Raw genomic sequence first — 23,037 nt, forward strand, 5'->3', positions numbered from 1 at the left:
AGATAAAAAGTCGCAATTACCTTTTTTTTATTACATGGATGAAATAAGCTTCCATAGATTACAACTGGACAGCACTAATCACTTTCCCAGTTAAAATACCTAAAAAATCTTTATAACAAGATGAGCAACACTATAAAATATTAAAACTTGTTTTCACAGACTATAAATGTATTTTGTCTTTTTATCCCACTTGTTTTTTTCCACTTGTTTATCTTAAAGCAAGTGAGAAAAACTGCCAGAGCAGCAAGACAAAATACACTCATATGATACAGTCTATGAAAACAATTCTTAGTATTTTATACAGTGTTGCTGCACAAGAAAAACTGTTGTTTTGAGGATTTCTACATGTTTAAATAATGCTAATAACTAATAATGCACATACTCGATTTAAAAAGTATATATATATATACACTTGAGGATAAAAAGTATATTTGGGATCAACGCTGTGCCTGTGGACATGTGCTTTATCGACATGCAAATAGTGGCTAATGTATAGTTATGAAATCAGTGTCCCTCAAAATAACAGGAGACGCATTAACAGATGTTAAAACCAGAAATAAAAGGGCCTGCTTGATACTAACCAGTGCAGCATTTCTTATATGTAGATTAATTTTCCATAATCTTCCTTATAGATCTTTTCCTTCACTGCATCCCTGCAAAACTTTCAGTAAATCCTCCTATGACTTTCCAAGGCCACAGCCAGAAGGACCCATCAGTCTGTGCACAAAAAAACCCTGAATATAAATGAAGGAAACAAAAACATATTAAACCGTCTTAATGAGAAAAGCTAAATGATGGAAACGGCTCTTTAGAATAACACACTTTGAACACTTTATACGGCGGCGTCCACCATTAGTGTTCAGGAGTGGAGGACTGACAGCTAATTTCTCTGGAAGCTATGCTTTAACAAAGCCAGTGATTAATACAGAAAGCCCATTCTCTGAAATGGCTCTTTAAAGTCTCAATTTCTTCTATAATATAACTTACTGCCAAGGATCATTATGAGTCATTTCGGAGCCACTAGAACCCGTTTGAAGAAAACATCATTAGGAAAACGTCTCCACAAATCTGATTACAGTACATCCTTTGATTAAAAGAGGGAGCTAGAACTTGCTCTGAGTGGAGATTTGGTTATGGGCGTAATTATGACAAGCACACAAATATACAGATGCAATAAAATAACTAGGAAACATGAAGAATAAAGACATAACAATAGGATGGTGAATTAGATGGTTGTTGAAATGAAAAGGTCTGTTATTTCCCTAGGGGATGAAGAAAAGCCTGAATCTTCTGCTTTTAGTTAATGGAAACCCATGATACACGAGTCAACAGCAGCAAACACGTTGTACCTCAGGAACCTCATCAATGCAACTTTCACCTTTATCAGTTCATCATCTTATTTTTTTTGCACTGGATGCGGAGCAGAAAGGAAGTATCTGTATCCACCTCGAGCCCATGGATACCAGAAGGGATGTGATGTTGATCCGGCTTTATCCTCTGAGCTGGAGGGGGTGAGGCCGGCCAAAGTCCAAACTCCACAAATTGAGACAACCAGATGACATCTCTGATCCGTCCACGGGACGCTGTGACCGAAGGGCTGTGTGAACCTGCAAGCACACAGAAGTTCACTTTAGTGTTCAGTTTCTTACAGCTAATGACACATATTCACAGGTCTGACTGGTTGGAAGGTCAAAAAAATAGACTAGTGAGGTCCGATCTGTGAACAAACCGCCGTTTGAATCGAACGATTCAGTTGAATTGATCCGCAAAGTGTTCATAAGACACTTGACTGGAAGGGAAAACAGTTTGGAAGTGAACCAGCTGATCTTCATTCCTAATGAAGGTCTCATTACGTGTGACACCATAAAAGTCAGAAAACTTTAACTACTGCATGAATATAACTAAAAACACTAATTTATGAAACACAATCAAAAACACTGCAGTATTTGTAAAATAGTATTTAAATACGATAATATAAATAATTGAAAATAAATCACATTCATGTCTTGGAACACATTTTTGTATCTCATTTTATTGACAAGAATTGTCCAAATATTAATAATGTTAAATAAATCAGACTTCCTTTTTACGTCAGCTGGGGCCGTTTTTCATCATTGCACAAATAAATAAATTCTATATATTTTTTGCATTTATAATTATATATATTATCAAAATTATATATTATATATATAATACTATCTTATATATAATTATACGTAATAATATATAGAATTATACAGTTTACATCCATTTGGATAACAGTTTTAACAATCTAATAAACAATGTGATGAATATTTGGCAGGCATACATAATTGAAACCGGTTAGATTTCTGTAATAATACTAATGAAATTAATGTTTTAAATACACAACATCCAGATGTATATATTTATCATCAATAAATCCAATTTGTTTCTACGTTTTAACATGAATTAATGTTAAATTAATGTATATTCCACAGTTAGCTATATTTTAACCAAGTTTATGCTTTTTTACTGAATTAATTTAACCGTTTTCACAATGAACAGATTCATGCTGATTCTGAGCAATTTGACTAAATAGGACTATTTAAAAATCAAATAGTTGCAAATAGTTAATAAACAATAGCATGATTTTTTTGAGCGCAGAAATCATACCTGCGGTAAGTTTCTTACCTGCTTTATTTATGCATGACTGACAAATATGCATCACATGTTTATATGATGCATGCAAAGTTTATTTGGTTGTTTATGCTAAAATCGTGTCCAAATGGATGGGAATTTTATATGCAATTCAAATACGTACATCTTAAATTTAGGCCCAAATATTTTTGGAGTGCAATAAATTAATTTAATTATATCCTAAGTCTACATTCTTATGTGTACATAACTCATTGACTTCAAACAGAAACATCACATCACACAATGGTGCTCTTGTTACCAACAGACAGCCAAAATCCGGCACTGTAAAATCCAGCAGAAATCCGTGGGACATCTTCATGAGCGTCTGGAGGATGCTGTCCACACGTGGGCTTTGAGCGCGTGTTTTTCTGTGTGTACTGCATCCTGTGCCTCTGTGTGTTGAACTATATGCTCCCAATGCGCCGGTTTCCAAGCAACCCGTGTAACACAGGGAGTGTCGTCCGTTGGCGTCTCTGAACTGTGTGGAAAGTGTAGGATGAAGAGAAGAAGGAGATGATTAAGCTGACTGTGAAAACTCAAACTCGCAGCTGGCCAATGCAGTGCATCGCTTACTTTCCATTGCACAGAGCACTGGATTTTGTTAAAAACAAGCTAAACATTGCACACGGTGTGTTTTCATTCAACTGATTTTCCCAAGCCATCTCTTTAGACACAAGCAGACTGGAGCTGACAAGCCAGCGCCGTGTCAATCACACCAGAGGATGTTCTCTCGGCTTGTTTTCTTCCTGCTCTGATCCTCAGGGAGTTTGCACTAACCAGCATGGCCCTGGGCTTCCTTTCAGGGGCTGAGGGCATGGAGTGCTGCTGCTGTTTTGCAACAGAGACCATATAAGACCATACAGAGCTGGACCGAATTACCAAGTCAACTCTGAAGAGTGCTTCTGTTTGGAGTACAGCTCCAAATCTGGGATTCTGCGGCTCAATCCAATTAACTGCAGTGTGGCGAACGCCAATTTAAAAACAAACGCAAAACAAATACCAAAAAATGGGAAAAAGTAAAGATAGACACCCACATTTCATTAAAGCAATATTCTGTGTAAAGTGTAGTAAAGCTCAATGAGCAGCAGCTGCCAATAATGAAAAAGTGATTTAAACTAATTTCTCAGTTTGTAAAAACAAATTAAAACTGTTTACAGCAATTAGCATGAATGAATGTTAAACGCGCAACTATTATACGGTTTCAAACACTGCTTGTTTACTGAAAAACTGATCCGAATTAAGTGAGTTCATGCTTAAAACAAGAAAAGGGGAAAACAGAAAAATACGTTGATTTTTTCTTGTTTTACGCATAAACTAACTTTTTTTTTGTTGAAAACTGTAACCTGTAAATGTAACGTGACTTTTATATATATATTTTTTTAATATTTGTAATGGATTTTTTTACTTTAACAACTATCCATAAAGCACTGAAAAAATACTTACGTGAAAAAATGACATCAATAACACAAACGTTTATCCACTAATTAGCACAAATAAATGTGCAACTGCAACACTGTTTTAGTCATTGCATGTGTTCGTATGAGACTGTTTTATAAACATTTGATAACTATCTATAAAGCACTGTTTACATGAAATAAATTATGCCAATAACACACAAAAGTTCATCCACTTATTAGCATAAATGAATGTGCAACTGCTACACTGATTTAAAGTCATTGCATGTGTTCATATGAGACTGATTTGATACACTTTATTTCAGTAACACATCAAAGTTAACCTGTAAATGCTAGAACCAAAATAATGTTTTTAAATATTCCAGAGCAATCGGCCTGTAGGCTCTGCTTAAGTTCTGTAAGTGTGTTACTGAATCAACAGCACATCTCAGATGCCGTTGACAGAACTGAAGTATTTAACCCAGAATATTGCTTTAAAGCAGAGATCAGCCCCCTTAAACAGTCATGTTACGACATCGGCAGGCTAAATCTCAGCAGACAGAGCAACACTCGGAGCTAATTAACCCATTAGACTCAAACATGCTTCCCAACATGCACTTGAGATCAGTTCCTATCAGAGTTTGCCAGCGGAGAGGCCCTTTGAAACGGAGCCTCTCAACTCTTCTGAAGAGCGTCCCAGACGGTTCCTTTGGTATTTTCTAATAAAAAACAGCAACGTTTCCTCCACATAAACGTCCGTTTGTAAACCACCGGGTTCCCACTTCTTCCTGGTGGTCATTTAAATGAGATTGACCTAAAAAAGAGCCGGCGTGACTCACAAAGACGTGGGAGAGGAACGCATGACTAAGATGACTGAACAATATCAACCACAGATGAAAGTGTCTCAGCTTTTTATTGGTTACCTAAAGCAGACTCCAGCCTGGAACGGACCCCACCAAACACCTCCGGAGTGAAAAGTCACAAACCACGCAACAGATCTCAGCTTTAAGAGCTTTCTTTAATTGCACTAAAATGACAGAATGTGAGACAACAGAGATGCAATAAAGTAGGGCTTGGTTTAGTCAAAAATCTTTCACTCACCCTCATGTTGGTCCAAAGCATTTTTGAAGGAGGTTCATGCTGCTCTTTTCCATGCAATGAAAGCCTGGACTGATCAAGCACTGACAAAGTGCTAAAGTGAAAAAAAAGTCATATGAAAAGGTCTGAATATGCGGTAGCACATAAGATTTGAAAGTCACAGTGGAGTGGAAGAGATTAAGTATTCTTCCTCACATAAAACTAAATATTATGACTTCAGAAGACTCAGAATATAGCACATACACACATTCATAGCTTTTTAGACCCATAGTCAAAAAATAAAATAAAAAATTATTTATTGCTATTTACTATTACTTTTACTATTTTCTTTTTCACTTTTTCCGTACAAATATCTTACTTTTTTTTTTTTATTCAAGATACATGTATGAGAAGCAAAATGACAAAGATCTTGTTTTCTGAAAAAAAAAAAAAATCAAAATGGTCTTGCTTAAAACAAGAAAAAATATCTGCATAACAAATATCTGGGATAATAAAAAGAATCTTGTTTTCCCTTCGAATTAAGTTTACTTTTCTTGATTTATTTCTTGTTTTAAAGCATTAACTCACTTAACATTCTTGCTTTAAGCATTTTTTTCACAAAACAAGACTTTATAGGGCCTATCTTAAGTAATTACCTCCCACATAAATGTATCTTGATGTAATAATGTTTAGATATTTATACTGGAAAACAACACAAAAATACCACGTGAGATAACGCAGTTTTGCGTTTCATATAATAAATGAGGGTTAGGAACAAAATATGTTTAAGCACACAGTGAACACTGGTTTTTGGGTGAATTTCTCCTTTAAGAGGCATGCTTGGGCCTTTTTCTGCAGATGCTCTAAAGATCCTGATGGTAGTTTTGTTTGGAAGACTATTCAGGTCAGTCTTGCCACGGGCGCCCCCCTTGGGCCTCACTAAACCGTGCTACATCAGGTGGCTCGGTGCATGGGTTTTTTTTCCGAGGTACCTGGACTGAACATGCCAGTTTCTATAAATGTTTGCAAGAGAAAAAAAAACCTGACAGGTAAAAAGGGCTTTTGATGGGATAAGGAGGACAGTGAGAAAGGGAGGCAGGCGTGCGTATGTGAACTGTGGTGCCAGGCCCCTGGTCACAATCACACAGATTTGCATTCCACTCTAACAGGATATTGCCCAAAGTCCCCCTGAGGAGCTTAGCCGTCGTGTTGGACCTTAACTCCCAGTGTGCACTGCATCGCTCACACACACACACACACACTTTTTCTCTCTCTCCCTCCCTTTTCTTTCTCTCACAGCTTAATCCCCTCTGTCTCCTTTCTTTCTTTTAGCTCTTTCAGTTTAACTCTCACACTCTTCATCATCTCAGCTGCTCAGCCCTCCACTCGTCTTCTCATGGTCCCCTCAAACATTTAATTAGCTTATCGGCGCACATCTCTTCTCTTATGGTTAATTTTCAATCAGGCACAAACAGAAAAGCTAAAGATAAGTATAGAACTTTTTAGAAGTGTTATATATGTGTTTTGACTTGCACGCTCTCTGAAAAAAAGTACAAAAGTTGTCTCTGGTATCGTCCCCTTTTGATAGGTACTAATATGTACTTTTAAGGTACAAATATGCACCTCTGGGAGTAAATAAGGTACAAAAGTGTATCTTTTGAAAAGTTACCACTATACAATTGCAAAAATATAGTTTGTTTATACTCTTCAAGTAGTCTTGGGTACGTTCACGGCCTGCATGTTTTAATACCATGCATGCCATATAAGGCTACACTTGCTATCAACTAAATTTGCATTTCCTGAATGAAACAGCAGTGCTTGCAAAATAAATGTGCAAAGGTGCAGTAATACTAGCCTTTGAGAATGTTACATTACTTTTGCACAACAAATATGGTATATGGGCAATGATGGCAGTAATTTTTTGTATTAATAATGCATCCATTAAATTCTAAACGTTAAAATATGCCATTGTTTAGTAAAAGTTTACCTGCGGTGTATGTGTGCGCATGGCATGGAGCATCAGACCAACTGCAACAATGAGTAATTAAAGCAAATTTAGGATGATTTGAAGCAAAATGGCTGAAAAATCATAAACACGACTTCTCGTAATATGATTGAATGGCTTATCACTTTTGACCAATAGGTGGCGCTGTTATCAATTTGATGTGGTATGTTCTGTGTGAGGTAACAATGGCACACACAAAGTTTGGTGTCGATATGTCAAAGCTTTGCAGAGATACAGCCTCAGACATAATCTGGCATTATGCCTCAAATTTGTTGCGGCGCTATACAAAAATGGTTTTGTCTATCAACACGAAATCCATAACTTTTTGTCAGCACTGTCTGATGATGATCTGATTCTATTTCAGTGAAAATCGGACCAACAGTCAAGGAGGAGTTTGGAAAAGTAGGATTTCAACATAAATCAAAATGGCGGACAGGAAGTTCGGCCCACAATGGCATAACTGGTATCTATGTTTGTCGCATGACCCAAGGAATATTTTGAAACCAGTTTCATTATAATAGGCTAATGCAATCAAAAATGATTAGCATTTTTGGAAATGTCATAATTAATGATTAATGAATGGTTTATTACTCTTGACCAATAGATGTCGCTGTTACCAAAATTATGTGGTCTGGTCAGTGTGAGATGACAATGGCACATACAAAGTTTGGTGTAAATATGTCAAAGCTTTGCAGAGATGCAGCCTCAGATGCAGTTTGGCATCTTTCCAGCAAATTCGTTGATGCGCTAAACAAATACCTTTTCGTATATCAGCACGAAATCCAGTACTTTTTGCCAGCTTGGACTTAAGATGATCCAAGTCAAATTTGGTGAACATCGGACTAACGGTCTAGGAGTAGGTAGAAAAAGTAGGTTTTCAACATGAATCAAAATGGCGGACAGGAAGTTCAGTCAATTATGGCAAAATTGGTATCGATGTTCTCGGCATGATCCAAGGAATCTATCAAAACCAGTTTCATTACAATAGGCTAGTGTAAACATAAGCTTTTAGCATTTTTAGAAATGTCATTATAATTGTTTATAAGCCAAACTTTTTGAGTACCATCAGGGCATGGCGCCGAAGAAGCATACCAAGTTTCGTAACAATGCGTTTGTAAAATATAGCATTTTACTACAAAATTCAAAATGGCCGACACCCAAAATGACTGACATGGGAAAATTGGTTTTGTGATTTTTGACCAAACCATTCAGAAATTATAAGCAAAAATATGCATTTTTCATATATCCTGACCACTAGGTGGCACAACGCCGAAACACTGCAGATAGTCTCAGGTCATGCTTGTTATAACACACACCAAGTTTGGTCTCAATACGCCAAACCGTTGCGGAGATACAGCCTCAGATCCATTTTTGCGTGCTTTTCGAGAACAGTTTGATTAATAAACTTGAATTCCATAACGTTTTGCCAGCATGGTCTGAAGATGATCTGAGCCAATTTTGGTGAGAATCAGACAAACCGTCTAGGACAAGTTCGAAAAAGTAGGTTTTTCGAACAATTAAAAATAGCGAAAAAACTAAACCTTTTGGTGTTCATTCGACTCGGCATGAGCCAAAAATTATTTTCCTTCTGTGTCTTATGGTTCAAAAGTTATTAGCATAAACATGAGTGAAACCTCGGCGCTAAAGAGTTTGAGGTAGAGACTCCAAACTTGCTATGGTTAATGTTGGGACTGTCCTCTATCAGTGTAGAACTTGTACTTGGCCCCTAATTAAATATTGCTGGAAAAACCAAATGTTGACAGTTTTTTGGAGAATGTAGGAAGTTAAATGCGTGATTGCAAAACTATTGTTTGTTTATATTCTTAAAGTAGTCTTGAAAAATACCATGCATGCTACATAACGCTACACTTGCTATCAACAACATTTGCAATTCCTTTATCACAACAAATATCAAAATTCAGTATGTAATCTGTTATGAAAATGAAGAATTATCCTAATTGATTATGCACATGTATAATGATGATATCACTGTCAATTTACCATTCTATCAAATCAGACAAACCGTCTAGGACAAGTTCGAAAAAGTAGGTTTTTCGAACAATTAAAAATAGCGAAAAAACTAAACCTTTTGGTGTTCATTCGACTCGGCATGAGCCAAAAATTATTTTCCTTCTGTGTCTTATGGTTCAAAAGTTATTAGCATAAACATGAGTGAAACCTCGGCGCTAAAGAGTTTGAGGTAGAGACTCCAAACTTGCTATGGTTAATGTTGGGACTGTCCTCTATCAGTGTAGAACTTGTACTTGGCCCCTAATTAAATATTGCTGGAAAAACCAAATGTTGACAGTTTTTTGGAGAATGTAGGAAGTTAAATGCGTGATTGCAAAACTATTGTTTGTTTATATTCTTAAAGTAGTCTTGAAAAATACCATGCATGCTACATAACGCTACACTTGCTATCAACAACATTTGCAATTCCTTTATCACAACAAATATCAAAATTCAGTATGTAATCTGTTATGAAAATGAAGAATTATCCTAATTGATTATGCACATGTATAATGATGATATCACTGTCAATTTACCATTCTATCACTGTGAGTCTATGGGACATTTCCAAAGCTTAATAGTATAGTATAACTTTTACCAAAAACAGAGAGCGCAGACTGAAATTATCCACAACGCAAAGTTTGAATCTGCATATTAAGCATTTCGCTGCAGAATTAATTAGGTTTAGAACCTATTTAGCCATCCCTATTTAGGAACATCAATATTACGCTACCTTGCAAACACTGTAAAATATTGTATGTCGCATTCTATGAAGATAATTCACAGAAAATACTTTTTTATATACTCAATTATTGTCTAGTTTAACTAATATTAAAAGTTTAATTGTATCAATTAAATAAAAAAGACTGTTGCATTAAGGCAAGCAACTCTAGGTGAACAGAATAAAAAAATAATTAAAAAAATGAAAATTAAACTAATAGATATCATGTTTCCCTCGTTGATTGATTGCATTAAGAATGGGAAACATTTTTTGCATAAGTTTATTAAAATGTTGTTAAAATATACAAATTATGCATTATCTAAATTAAAAATGCACCACTTTGGAAGTCCAATAAAATAATCCCTTAAAAGGGTATTTTGTTTGTTTTTATTGGAATTGTCTAAAACAACATGTTATGAAAAGCCAAAGAGCCCAAAATCTCAAAACTGACCAGTGCATGAAAAAACAATGTTTTTGCCTGTAGTGTCTTGCCTTAAGTCAACATTCGGTTTTTATCAAACTCACTATGGGCATTAAAAGAGGAAAAACAATACACACGCCATAAAGGCCACATTCAGCCTTCCGTCATGAAGAAAACGTGATTCTGAGGCTGCAGTCAATGTTTTTACGAGTTTTAATTCTACGTATATACCACCCCCCCTGCCACAAACCAGCCCCCACGCAGCTAGTTGAGAAACAAAAACTCTCTCTGTCCTATTCTCACACACACACTAACACAAACTCACGCCGTCTTTGTCTTAAACACACACACACACACGCACACAACCCGCCCTCTCCCAGAGCATCTGGTCTTGGGTAGGGCAGCATATGTTTTAATTTTGATTGACTCACCTGTCACCTATACTGCCCTCCTCATTGTTCCCCCCCCCCCCAAACATCATCACACGTCCCCCCTTTTCTTCTCCCCGTAAAATACCTCTCCAATCCTGCCCCCCCCCGCCATCCTGCCAAACGCAGGCCATTAACCATTTCCTATGAGCTGCTGGTAAAAGGAAGGAAACAGCATGCCAGGCTTTCACACAACACGCGGCGCTAGGAAAGTTCTGCGCCCTTGAAGTCCAGTGAGCAGGGGTAAAAGTCATGCTAATTGACGGGCGAGCTTAATTCAAATGAGCCCGTAACTAAAATCGGACTAGAAAGAGAGTGGGGCGACCTGCGATAGGGCGAAACTTTCGAAACCTTTCAATCGGCCCCGGCGTCAAACCACTTTGATGTGCTCTACGCTTTTCATCAGTTTCCTCTCCGCGTATGAAAAAGCCATTTCAAGTACAAAGGCTCGTGAGCACATTTGTAATTTGTCTCCTCTTTCGAGAACAAATGGACGTGGCAAAAACCATTTTCCCTTGTTCTGAGAGAGATCTGAATGAAAGTGCATATGAAAGGTGCGAGGCAGGAGAGAGCGGCGCTAAGGACGGATGGATGGAAAGAGGGGCACGATCTCGGCCCGATTTTTCACTCAAGTCAAACCCTATTTCACATCAGGCTGTTGTAACACCTTGTCCGCGGGCTCTCAGAGAGAGACAGACATAAATGAGGAGGGTAGAGAGGTGAAAAAACGGGTCGAACAAGAATAAAGGTCCAAATCCTCGGCTGTGAAAACTGTGGCACCGGGGAAGTGTATGCACGCCTTGTTTGGCTAATAACCTGGAGTCTTGTAAAATGTGAATGAGGGAGTCCGAGGAGCTTATAATTTCACACCCGTGAGGCAGGGGAGATGAGTGTTTATTGAAAGAGGACAGCTCCACGTCGGCGGTTCCCCAGGCCGTCACACACCATAGTGGAGAAGCCAAGACCACTGACTCCTGGAATAACACAAAAGAGGTCTGGATCAGTCATCAAACCCACACTGAGAGATGCAAGAGATGCATCACGGTTACTTACTGTAAGCACGCACTAATTTCATTCAGAGGCCCCAGTGTGACAAACGTATTCACTTGAACCTATGGATATCATTCCCACGTGCACTTATACTTGCTTTTTAAACATCTTTTATTGATACTTTTAAAAGCAATACTTTGGCTACCAATTAAGGCAAGACAGCCTAGGTAAATAGGATAAGAAAAAGTAACTCATAGATATCATGACACACCAAGATTTCTTAAATGTTATGTTTAAATAAAATGTTATGAAAAGCCAAACAACCTACCAGCCCAACATCACAAAACTGACTATTGCATTAAAAACAATGTTTTTGCCTGTAGCGTCTTGCCTTCAGGTTCAATACTATCCATTCCGGAGATTATCCCTTAAAATCAGCACAAAAAGCCTGCAGATCACTTCAAGGCCTTCATTTCAAAAACATTGTTCATCTGTAAAGCTGAAGTGTGCAATTTCACCAGTGTTTCCCATATTCATATGCTGAAACATCTATAAGCAAGTGTTTAGTTTGATTTCTCTGAAACATTGCTCTGTTTGTTTCAACATCTTAACACTGCATAACTGGCTCAACCAATGGCGTGAGTTTGGGGGCGGAACTATCTGTTTGCCTGACTAATGGCGTGTTTGCTGGAAACCTGTTTGAAAACAGCCATTATTGTTGCAACTCTGATTGCTGACAAAATTACATACATCACCTTATATACAATTCTTTAAAGAGGGGCAGTATGAGTGTGTGCGCACTGAATCGCTGAGGTAGCTTTAACGAACACCGTCTCCCTAATGATTAAGAAAAGTCTTGCCATCAATATCTAAATCTGCATTTTAGAACCATATCCCCCCAAAAGAAAACTTCAATATCTTTTTGATCTTGCTCTGTTTTAATTGTGCCCCTGTATAAAAGGTATAAACAGACAGCTTTCGCTCTACACGTTAATGGGTATTTGCAGGAGAGAGGGGAGTGTGTGCTTATGTGTGTGTGCTCCTCACCGCGGCAACCAGAGCTCTCGAAGGAGAACACTGCTGTAATTATAAAAGGAACAAAGCACTGGAGACTAAAAACACATGAAAGGAAAAGAAAACATACAAGCCAATCAAGGCGCTCACAAACACGCTCTCTCATGCACAAACACACACACACCGATGCACACGCACGTTCACTCTTAGCCCTGTGTTTTGTCCAGCAAAGTTACATTACAAGAATGCAATGATGCTTTATCAATCGCAAAATGGCATTCAGACACCACCAGATACATGTCTATTTTTAAAGTACATCAGAACAGACCCTAAATGATGATCTAGTACATGCATCGCACAAGAACCGATCAGACAGTCCTCTTAAACGGTCTTCTCCTAGAGGAAACGATAAAACCCTAAAAGCAGGAAGGAAGTCATGAAAGGAACAGGTCTGGATAAGGTGGGGTCACTATGACACACACACACACACACACACACAGGTTTTAGTTAAAGATTCAATGAACAGCTACCTGGGTGTTTGCAGCCATATTACCTGCCCATTTTAAAGGAACTGTTCATTCAAAAAATTAAATTCTGTCATCATTTGATCACCCGCCTGCGATTACAATCTTTATTTCTACTGTGGAAAACACAAAACAAGATATTTTGAAGAACATTATTCAATAATGAAAGTCACTAGGTGGTCCAGGTTTTTTTGGACACCAGCATTTTTCAAAATATCTTCTTTTGAGTTTTGCAGAAGAAAGACACAAAGGAGAGTAAAAGATGACAGAATTTTCTTTCTTTTTTGGTTAAAAAAAATCTCTTTCAAGCCTTTAGAAAAATAAATCAGTTGAAAATGAACTAGAAATTAGCACAATTGACCAACTTTGCATAATTTTGATCCTAACATTCTAATATTGGTAAAATTAAACCTGCATGACTATTTAAATTTCACTGTATATACATGTATATAATTTATATTCATATATTTTGTTTTAGCTTTACAAAATATTTTTTTTTTGTAATTTTGCATACTGTACATATCTAAAAAAAAATTTAATAAAAAAAAAGAAGTAGTTGTGCATAATGTACATATACACTACCATTCAAAAGTTTGGGATCAGAACGATTTTTTATGTTTTTACAGGAGTTTCTTCTGCTCATCGAGGCTGCATTTATTTGTTCAAAAATACAGGAAAAAATGTGATATTGTGAAATATTATTACGATGTAAAATAACATTTTTCTGTATGAATTTATGAATTTATTCCTGTGATGCAAAGCTGAATTTTCAGCATCATTACTGCAGTCTTCAGTGTCACATGATCTTCAGAAATCATTCTAATATGATGATTTATTATCAGTGCTGGAAACGGTTGTGCTGCTTAATATATGGAACCTGTGATAATTTTTTTTCAGGATTCTTTGATGAATAAAAAGTTAAAAAGAAGAGCATATATTTAAAATATAATATTTTCTAACAATATACACTGCCGTTCAAAAGTTTGAGGTCAGTAAATATGTTCTAACAATATACACTGCCGTTCAAAAGTTTGAGGTCAGTAAATTTTTATTCTTTCATTTTTTGAAAGAAATTAAAACTTTTATTCAGCAAGGATGTGTTAAATTGATAAGAAGTGATAGCAAATATTTATATTTCTTGAAAATATTTATATTTGCTGTTCTTTTTAACTTTTTATTCATCAAAGAATCCTGAAAAAGTATCGCAGTTTCCAAAAAAATTGTTGGCAGCACAACTGTTGCCAACATCGATCATTCTAATAATAAATCAGCATATTAGAATGATTTCTGAAGGATCATGTGACACTTTAGACGGGAGTAATGGCTGATGGAAATTCAGCTTTGCATCACAGAAATACATTATATTTGAAAGTATATTAAAATAGAAACCATTATTTTATATTGTAATAACATTTTGCAAGATTACTGTTTTTTTGTCTGTATTTTTGATCAAATAAATGCAGCCTTGATGAGACTTGTCTCTTATTTAGACTTATTTAAAAAACATTACAAGTCTTACTGAACCCAAACTTTTGAATGGCAGAGTATAAAGAAAAGTGTATAAAAAATAAAAAAATGACAACAGATGAGGTGGGGGATAGGGCGCATTCTCCATGCATTCATATTGAAATACTTTGTTTTAGCTATTAAAAATTCTCTTTTTTTGCATACTGTACATACCTAAAAAAATAAAAACTTTAAAAGGAGCCATGCACCATTGTAAGCGTAGCAATATCACACGTCAGGGCTAACGGCAATGTTTTGTGTCTTTACCAGCTATGTTATGGCTCCCTTGATGTTTTACAAGTGACATTTGGGTGTTGTGTGTTTGTGGGGGTTTCTGGAACGTTATATTCAAAGAACACTAAAACGGTTTTAAGTGTGCAAGATACAGGCGCTGGGGGAAAACAGACTCTTGAGTTCACAGTTTGGCTGGCCAGATCATCCATGCAATTTTAGTCTGATCAAATGCTTTAAAGCCAAGAGAAAAACAAATCACATCAACAGTTTCCTCATCTCTCTGTGCTGCATGTACAGTGATGCGCTCAAAAGTCGCGCATGTCTTCACAACATGTCATCTGTCAGTCATCCTCGTACAGCCGAGCGGCACAAAGAAAACTCAATCAGCCGCGGGAGCCTCTTTTTGTCTGCCAATTCTGGAACTTTCATGCTCCTTATTTGACAGGTCAAAGGTTAAATTGCTGACCCTCCCACTCATTCCCACCCACAATCTCTTCCCCTCCGCGGCGAAAGCTCTATCTACAGAATCCCCATATTTACATGGATTAGACTTCTTTCACGCTGAAGAAAGAAATCTGGTTCATAGTCAAAGCCCGAGAAGCGGCCCACATCGCCGGAGTGGCCACGTTATTCACCGCCGGACAATGACCATATTGTGGGGATCTGAAAGAGGAGGGGGGGGGTGGAGGGAAGCGCCCCGCTTTTGGCCCGAGCTGGAGCGGAGAAGCGGCCCCCTCCAACCCCCTTCCCTTTTCGTCCACGGCAAAGTCCTGCGCTTGTGCCACTAGGCTCACAGGGGCAAAACCCCATCCGCTCTCCTGACAAGAGCAAACAAAGCCTGCCCACTGTGAACTAGATGAAGATGTCAAAAGCTTTTAGGCTGGTGGGTGGAAGGGGGGGTGGGTGGTAAGACAAGGTTTAAACCAACAAAACCAGAGAAAAGGCCCTTTTCACTCCCATGGATAAATCCCACTAAATCTACATTTCCACATCAGCTTTACTTTCCCCCGACAACAATCCAGCGACTCAATAAAATGATCAAGAACAAATAAGCGAGGCCTTCGAGAGGACGGGGCCACCGGTTTAGCAAATAGACCATGCCGAGCTAATCAGAGGAGAACAGAGGAGCTGATACCATATAGACATTTGGGAAATTTACACAACTTTACCGTCCTCATCTAATCCACCGTGACGTCCTGCAACTTCTGCAGGAGGCCGAACTGGGGTCAAGCTTCTGGAAGATGCTTTCTGCAAAAAGATGCAAGGCATCAGCATCTGTGATGGTGGAGTTAAAACAAACTCAAGTTTCAGAAAGATGGCATAGCACGTCACTATAACGCTCCTAGATAACTTGTTTACTCGCTTTATGTGTAACACACAACTCCGCACAGCCGCTTTCACACTCCCGCTTCTCCAGTGGTGTTGAGAACAAATGAGAGCTGTAAGTTGTTAATTAGTGTTTCCTCCAGTTCGGCGGGCCAAGGGTCTGAATGAAGAGGTCAACGCTATCTGTGTACCTAAGGCTCAGACAAAGACAGAACACATTGTCTTTGACCAGTCAGGGCTTAGCACTGCTGTCAGCGAGGAAAGAGAGGAACAGAGCGGGAAAGCACGGGCACATTTATGCTCCGGAATATTTTTGCAATTAAACACGGCTCTGTCCGTTTTTAGAAAGAAATCCAAAGTGCTCGTCCGAAATTCCTCTCAGAGTTGTAAACCAGTGAGTCACTGGCTGTGATTTTAAAGACAGAATCCTCTTTTTACTGCATGTTAGGACTGGATGTGAGCATTTTATGGATGTCAAAGATCAAAGACTATCCATCTACTTTGGATCCAGAACCCCAGATCTGGATAACAGTGACATTAGCACGCACAGCAAGCATTTTTCTGTAAGTGTTTATTTTTAAACACAGCTTTCTCTTCCAGGCCAACCAATACTGGGAAGTAGGAAGTATTTAAAGGGCAAAGCCTTGTCCCTTTTGAGGACCCAGCGTATAAAGCAGACCAGAGTGGAGACTATGACCCATTCAGATGTTAATACATACACCATTCCACTGACTCTGATTAACTCCATGTGAGTTAATAGTTGCCCTGTTAACAAAGAGCTATCCTCCCATTCAAGTCGGCGGTATGTTTAGGAGGAGAAAAGCAAGGAGAGGGAATTTGTAGTGAACCTTTACAGTACAAGCTCCTTCAGGATATAATACAAGCTCCGTCTCCTCTGGCTAATCCAGTCTGCAGATGCTGGAAAGAAGCTCACTGCTCTTGCAGGGACAAATAGTCAGAGAATGGACGGAGGCAAACAAAAGAAATGTCCCCCCCCCCCTCCCCAGGTCTGAACTGAGCCAGAGGTTCTCCAAAAGTGTGGGACAAAACCAAGTAGACAAGCTAAAAGCTTACGTTGCTTTGGAAAGTGCTTTCTGTGCGTGAGTTTATCCTCATGCATAATGATTGGACGAACAAACTTAAAAGTTTTCAAAGCATTGGCTTTAGCTCTGTCTGGGTTTTGGGATATTTAAGTTGCAAAACAATCAATAAGACTCCAGGTGATTATTGATGTTTTAAAGTTCATGGTATACTTACCTTGGTCACATCCATTAATGAATGAGCGTAACCTTACTTTATGCCAATTAAATTAGGAAGTTTGTCTACATGTTTCCAGTCCAGAAGTCCATACTCTCCATTTATTTTCCACAAAATTTCCCCTAATTAATATGCACCCTATTAGCTAGGTGCTACTCTCTTAAAAATAAAGTGTAATTCTAAAAACATTCCCCAATCATCGGCTTTCCTGCTGATTTTTGGCTCCAGACTGACAGGTTAACATTAGAAGTTGAAAGCAGTCACGCTCTCGAGCTAATCTATAATCAATTCCAAATGGCGTGACTGTATAATGAGACAGAAGCGCTAATGGGCAAGAGCAGAATGGTCACTACAACCTACATCTAATTGGTTTGGTTGCCCAGCCCTCAGCGTTTAAAACACTAGCTTTTTGAAGTTTGCATGTTTGTAACGGCTTTTGAGACTCACTTATCGTAACTCTCTTGGATAAATTTCTGAAGCGACTTCTCATGTTCGCGCGCTCCTCGAAGTAACGTAAACACGCACCTGAACTATCGCGATACCTGGAAAGTGAACTAGAACTTCAAAAACGCTTTCACTTTTAATTAGTCTAGATCAGTGGTTCCCAAACCTGTCCTGGAGGCCCCCCTGCCCTGCACATTTTGTATGTCTCCCTAATCAGACACACCAAATTTAGTTCTTGTAGTCTCTACTAATGAGCTGATGAGTGGAATCAGGTGTGTTAGATAAGTGAGCCATGCAAAAGGTGCAGGGCAGGGGGGCCTCCAGGACAGGTTTGGGAAGCACTGGTCTAGATTTTAAAAGACACAATAGTTTTATTTTGACTTAAAATAGACTACATACACGCAAAGAAACTCCGTTTTAAGTGCACTAATTATCTACATTTTCATTGTGAACTCTCGCTATGCGTGCAAACCCTTTTAAGCTGATGTGTGCCTCTGAATCTATCTATCTCTTAATTTTATTTAGACAAATTATTCCTTAATCATGCACTGTGTCAATGCAATCTTTTACAGCCTAGATTTCAGAACACGAGGAAACCAGTCGCAACAATCATTGGTCGCCAGGAAGAGAGAGAGAGAGAGAGAGAGAGAGAGAGAGAGAGAGAGAGAGAGAGAGAGAGAGTACCCAACACTGTCTAATTAACAGGACTACAGACAGGAAGACTGGAGTGACGACCTTCTCATACACGCCTATTATTTCATGTGTTTATACATTACGGCAACCATTTAAGTCTGCATTATTTTTTTTAATTATTATTATTATTATTGTTAATAATAATAATAAATATAATATAATTCCACTGTGTAGCTATGTGAATGTATAAATAATACATAACTGTATAAATAATAAATGTATACAATAATATATCCTAACGTTTCTGATATTTCTCCCTTAAGTCAATCTGAATTAAATTGCCTAGGCTAAATAGCCACGAACACATATAATGCAGTCTGTATCATACTTTGGCAATAGTCCTGTATGAACACTCGCTCCTCTCGCATCAGTCTTGTCATGATGAGGAAGTTGTTATTGGGTTCCGCTCTCACACCTCATCGGAAGAATCTGATTCAGACAGAATTTAAAGGGCAAATCTTGAACTCATTAACACGTTAAAAGAAGGGCCACGAAACAGCACTATCCATCCACTTTTAATTCAGAGCCGAGAGAACGCGCAAGACAGCCAACAGATGCTCTGACTGTGTGTAAAATAAAATCCACCCATGTATCGTTTCATTAGTCTATTTAATTGTGTTAAGACACATTTTTGTGTCTTAATTTTCACTTTCAGAATACTGTATCGTTTAGTAATAGGCTAAAAAATAAAATGTATTTTTTCAGCCCAGCTTCCAGAGTTCTCTCAGGATAAAATATTAACGATCCGTTCACCGGGAGTGGGTAGGCAGTGTTGCTCCATTCGTTCGTGCTGAAAGCCCCAAATCTCAGCACAGAAATATCAGTGGTTTGATCAGAGCTGGATTGAATTATCACGGGGAGAGATACAAAGGCGGAAGACAAAACGTGCTCGCTTTCCCTGGTGTTTGAGTACAAACCATATTAAACACCGAGCTCCAGTTATTAGATCTGACTGAAACAGCACTGAGGAATATGAAGCAGACGTTTATGAAATCAGAGACACTGTTTGACAAACCAGATAGGTATGCTATCGTCTTGAGTAGCTAAAAAAAAATTTTTTTTTAAAAATGATATGCAACCACACTGAACTAAAATGATAAACAATGGGGAAAGGGGAAATAGCCTATGAATAGTGTACGAATTATACAGTGATTTTTCAAATGGTCGACTTTTTAAAGAGAATTTTAAATGATTGAATGCATTAATTGTAAAGGTAGTTTTCAGGGCATCATCTGTCGAGGTTCATCTCACGCAATGCAAATTGTAATTTGTCACGTAAAAGCCTATAGCTAACTAAAGGTTCTTTATTTTTTTTTCTAAAATGTGTAAAAACTATTATCTTTATTATGTAAATCTAATTCTATAATAAAGTGTTACAAAAATTGTGATGCTTACGCAAATTGATGCTATTGGAAAGCGCGTGCGTAGTGTACTGTTGCTATGGTTACCTCCATCCAGCAAAAACGTCTAGGGGCATGTTCAAGCTCAAATCGGTGTGCACCGTTTTGCTACGGTTTCCGGTTTGAACGACATGTTCCCTGGAAACGGTGTGCAACGGTGTGCAACAGGGTTTGAGATGCTATATTTAAACCGATTTCATCAGGCTCCGAAAATTCTTCAAAAGGAACACAAAGAATGGCCTTCTCAGCTGTTATAGTTGCAACTCTTGCATCATCAGAACAGTGTTCAACGCACCACCGTTTCCGTTTAAAAACGTTTTGCACCGTTTTGTCGGGGCTGAACGCAGCCCTGGTGTAAATCGCTATGCGTTCTGGCTAACTTGTAGCGTTACTGAAACGTTTGAAACACCCAGTTGAAAAATACAAATAGCCTATTTGTTTGTATTAAAAAAATAAAAATATATAATAATATATTTACTTTTACTAAGCCCGCTTCCTTATTCTAACCTTAAAAGGGGGTCTGATCCTCTGAAGTCCCCCCTAATTTGCACACTGTCTGTAAACACACTACATAGGTGCTGTTTAAGTTTAAGAGGTTATGTATTTTGCCCTTCCCCGCAGTTTTTAGATTTGACGGGTTCACGAAATCTATCATATTTCGCACACACCTCACGATATCCCGCACTGAAATGTTTAATGTATAAGCCAACATTATACTACACAGAGAGCGCACATTATAAATATGCATGTATTCAATTAAGGGTATTACACAGGATTTCATTTGCATAAGGATTTGGGAGCTTAACATGCCTTTTTATATTTGTACAATAAAACTTTAATATTATCGCCTGCCCTTCAATGCCGTGGGTACTTTTTATTAATAGTCTATCTGTCTACTACATTACTTTTAGCTACTATAGGCTAGCCTACTACTATCCTCACAGTTCAGATCAGCTTAATAGGCCCCAATGATTGCCAGGACTGTGGTAAATGAACTGTTATATTTGTCACTCTACATAAACAGTAGCTGCACCTGTTCCTCTCGTGACAGCTCATAGTGTGTATTTTTTGGAACGTATCGCATTCCATTATTTTTCATTGAGTGAGTAGCCTAAATATTTGGATCAGTGGACAAATGTGTGGCTTTTTTCAGTCGAGTGTTTGTTCTAGGGTTTCCCCCAGATTCCCACAATTGGACGCTATTGCACATTTACTGCAAAAACGAGTTAGCATGCAGCGTCCTGCTGTTTTCTCTTGCTGACCGTCCTTTTTCCTTATTACTGTGACTGTGTGATACAGAACAAGTCACATGAGAACAAGAATATTTTGGACAATGTCACTCAGGTCAGATTAGAAAATGATGGGTTAAATTCCTTGGTGTAATTGTCCTCTTAAAGCGTTTGAATGGCCCGTATGTTTGAGACAAACCAGCAGGGACTTTTCTTTATTCAGTGAGCTGAACCTATAGCCTTCAAGTGCATCATATAGCTAATGACGATCGATTACATGATCACATCATTTACAATTTATGAGCCACATACAATAAACGGCCAATATTAAAGAATGTTTATTAGTTCACAGCACTGAATTAAAATACAGTTCACTACGGTTACACTTCCCAGCAATGTATGCGCAGCTCATGGTGTTGTCAAAAAGCCATGTGTTTGTTTATAAGACACAAGCTGATATTGTGTCAGAGTTAATGCCAGCCTTAATCTGTCGTGCTGCTTGGAAACACGCTTACATTCAGGTTGTCCTATTGGAGGGTGCAGAAGCTGTTTGAAGAATAAACAAGAACCAATTTTTTGAGCAACTAACGAGCTCTTCCCGCAGCTTCTTGAAATAAGGATTTTGGTTTTAACACGGCGTACAAGAACGTTGTTTATGAATTGTAATTAAACCCAAACACATTTCAAACTGATTTGGCAGAAATTTCACAAAGAGAGTAAATATTAAACCTAATATAGTGTAAAACAATGTCTAAGCATTTTTATATTTTTTGCGCCATGTACATTATTTCAAAACTTTTGCACAAAATGTGAAATATTTTTGCACTACTTATAGGCTATTAGTTTGTGCATGCTAAAATGTTTCGTGTTCAGTGGGCTATAATGCAAATGGAAGGCGAAAGCAAGTACACTAGCAAAGTTTGAATGAGCAGTATTGTTATTAAAGCGCTTATTCAGCAAAACATGTTTTTAATTAGGTTAAAGCACTGATTATAGTGAAGCATATGGACTTCACAGTACAACATATAAAAGCATTACAAAATATAAATCCATTTCTTTCCGGATCATCTTTGCTATATTAACTCTTTCAAACAGTGGCACTCAAAAATCAATAGATTTTTGCGTCGAACTATCATACCTATTTTGTTAAAACACGAGTCATGTGGGGGGCTGTATGAATTTGTCTCCCACTGGTTTGTTCCTGAGGTCCGCTGCTCTCTAGGGCTCGAAATTAATACTGTCTCGCCAATTAAGTTCAGAGCGCCAATTAAGAGTGCATTATACATTTTTTGGGTAAAAACAAAACCTAAAAAAACTAAATGAGCAACTGAAAACGCCACCGCAAAAATCAGTGCAAAAACATTTAAATAGAAATTTTTACTCAAATGTAAAAAGAAAATAACTATGTTATATGCTAAATTTAATCTCTTCCGTGCTTCTGTCCGTTTTTCTAACCCTTAAGTCACTGCGTGGACACCAGAGAAGTGTCTCTCTTTGCGCTGTTAGATTCATCACCTATTATACTGGATGGACTGAATGAGTAAAACAAATATATGGCCCTTTGGGATTTGGAACCAGTGCCTCACAGCAGTCCATATGAGGTACAAAAGAGGACGGCCATTAATAATGGATGATCCGAGATATTCATTGTGAGTGTTTTCCTTAGCTTTCCAAACACTCACATCATTGAGATATATATATATATA

At 37.9% G+C, this 23,037-nt stretch overlaps 1 long non-coding RNA gene across 1 annotated transcript; it reads right to left on the reverse strand.

Moving 5' to 3' along the window:
- Nucleotides 1-332: 332 nt before the first annotated feature.
- LOC107568006 (uncharacterized) lies at nucleotides 333-18,178 on the reverse strand. Its single transcript, XR_001606694.1, has 5 exons — nucleotides 18,013-18,178; nucleotides 11,531-11,688; nucleotides 5,154-5,244; nucleotides 2,918-3,136; nucleotides 333-1,607 (listed from the first exon to the last, which is right to left on the reverse strand). It is a non-coding gene; the product is annotated as an uncharacterized lncRNA (long non-coding RNA).
- Nucleotides 18,179-23,037: the final 4,859 nt, after the last annotated feature.

The sequence above is a fragment of the Sinocyclocheilus grahami genome, unplaced genomic scaffold, assembly GCF_001515645.1.
Source record: "Sinocyclocheilus grahami isolate Dianchi unplaced genomic scaffold, SAMN03320097.WGS_v1.1 scaffold1206.1, whole genome shotgun sequence".
In the NCBI taxonomy this organism is placed as follows: domain Eukaryota; kingdom Metazoa; phylum Chordata; class Actinopteri; order Cypriniformes; family Cyprinidae; genus Sinocyclocheilus; species Sinocyclocheilus grahami.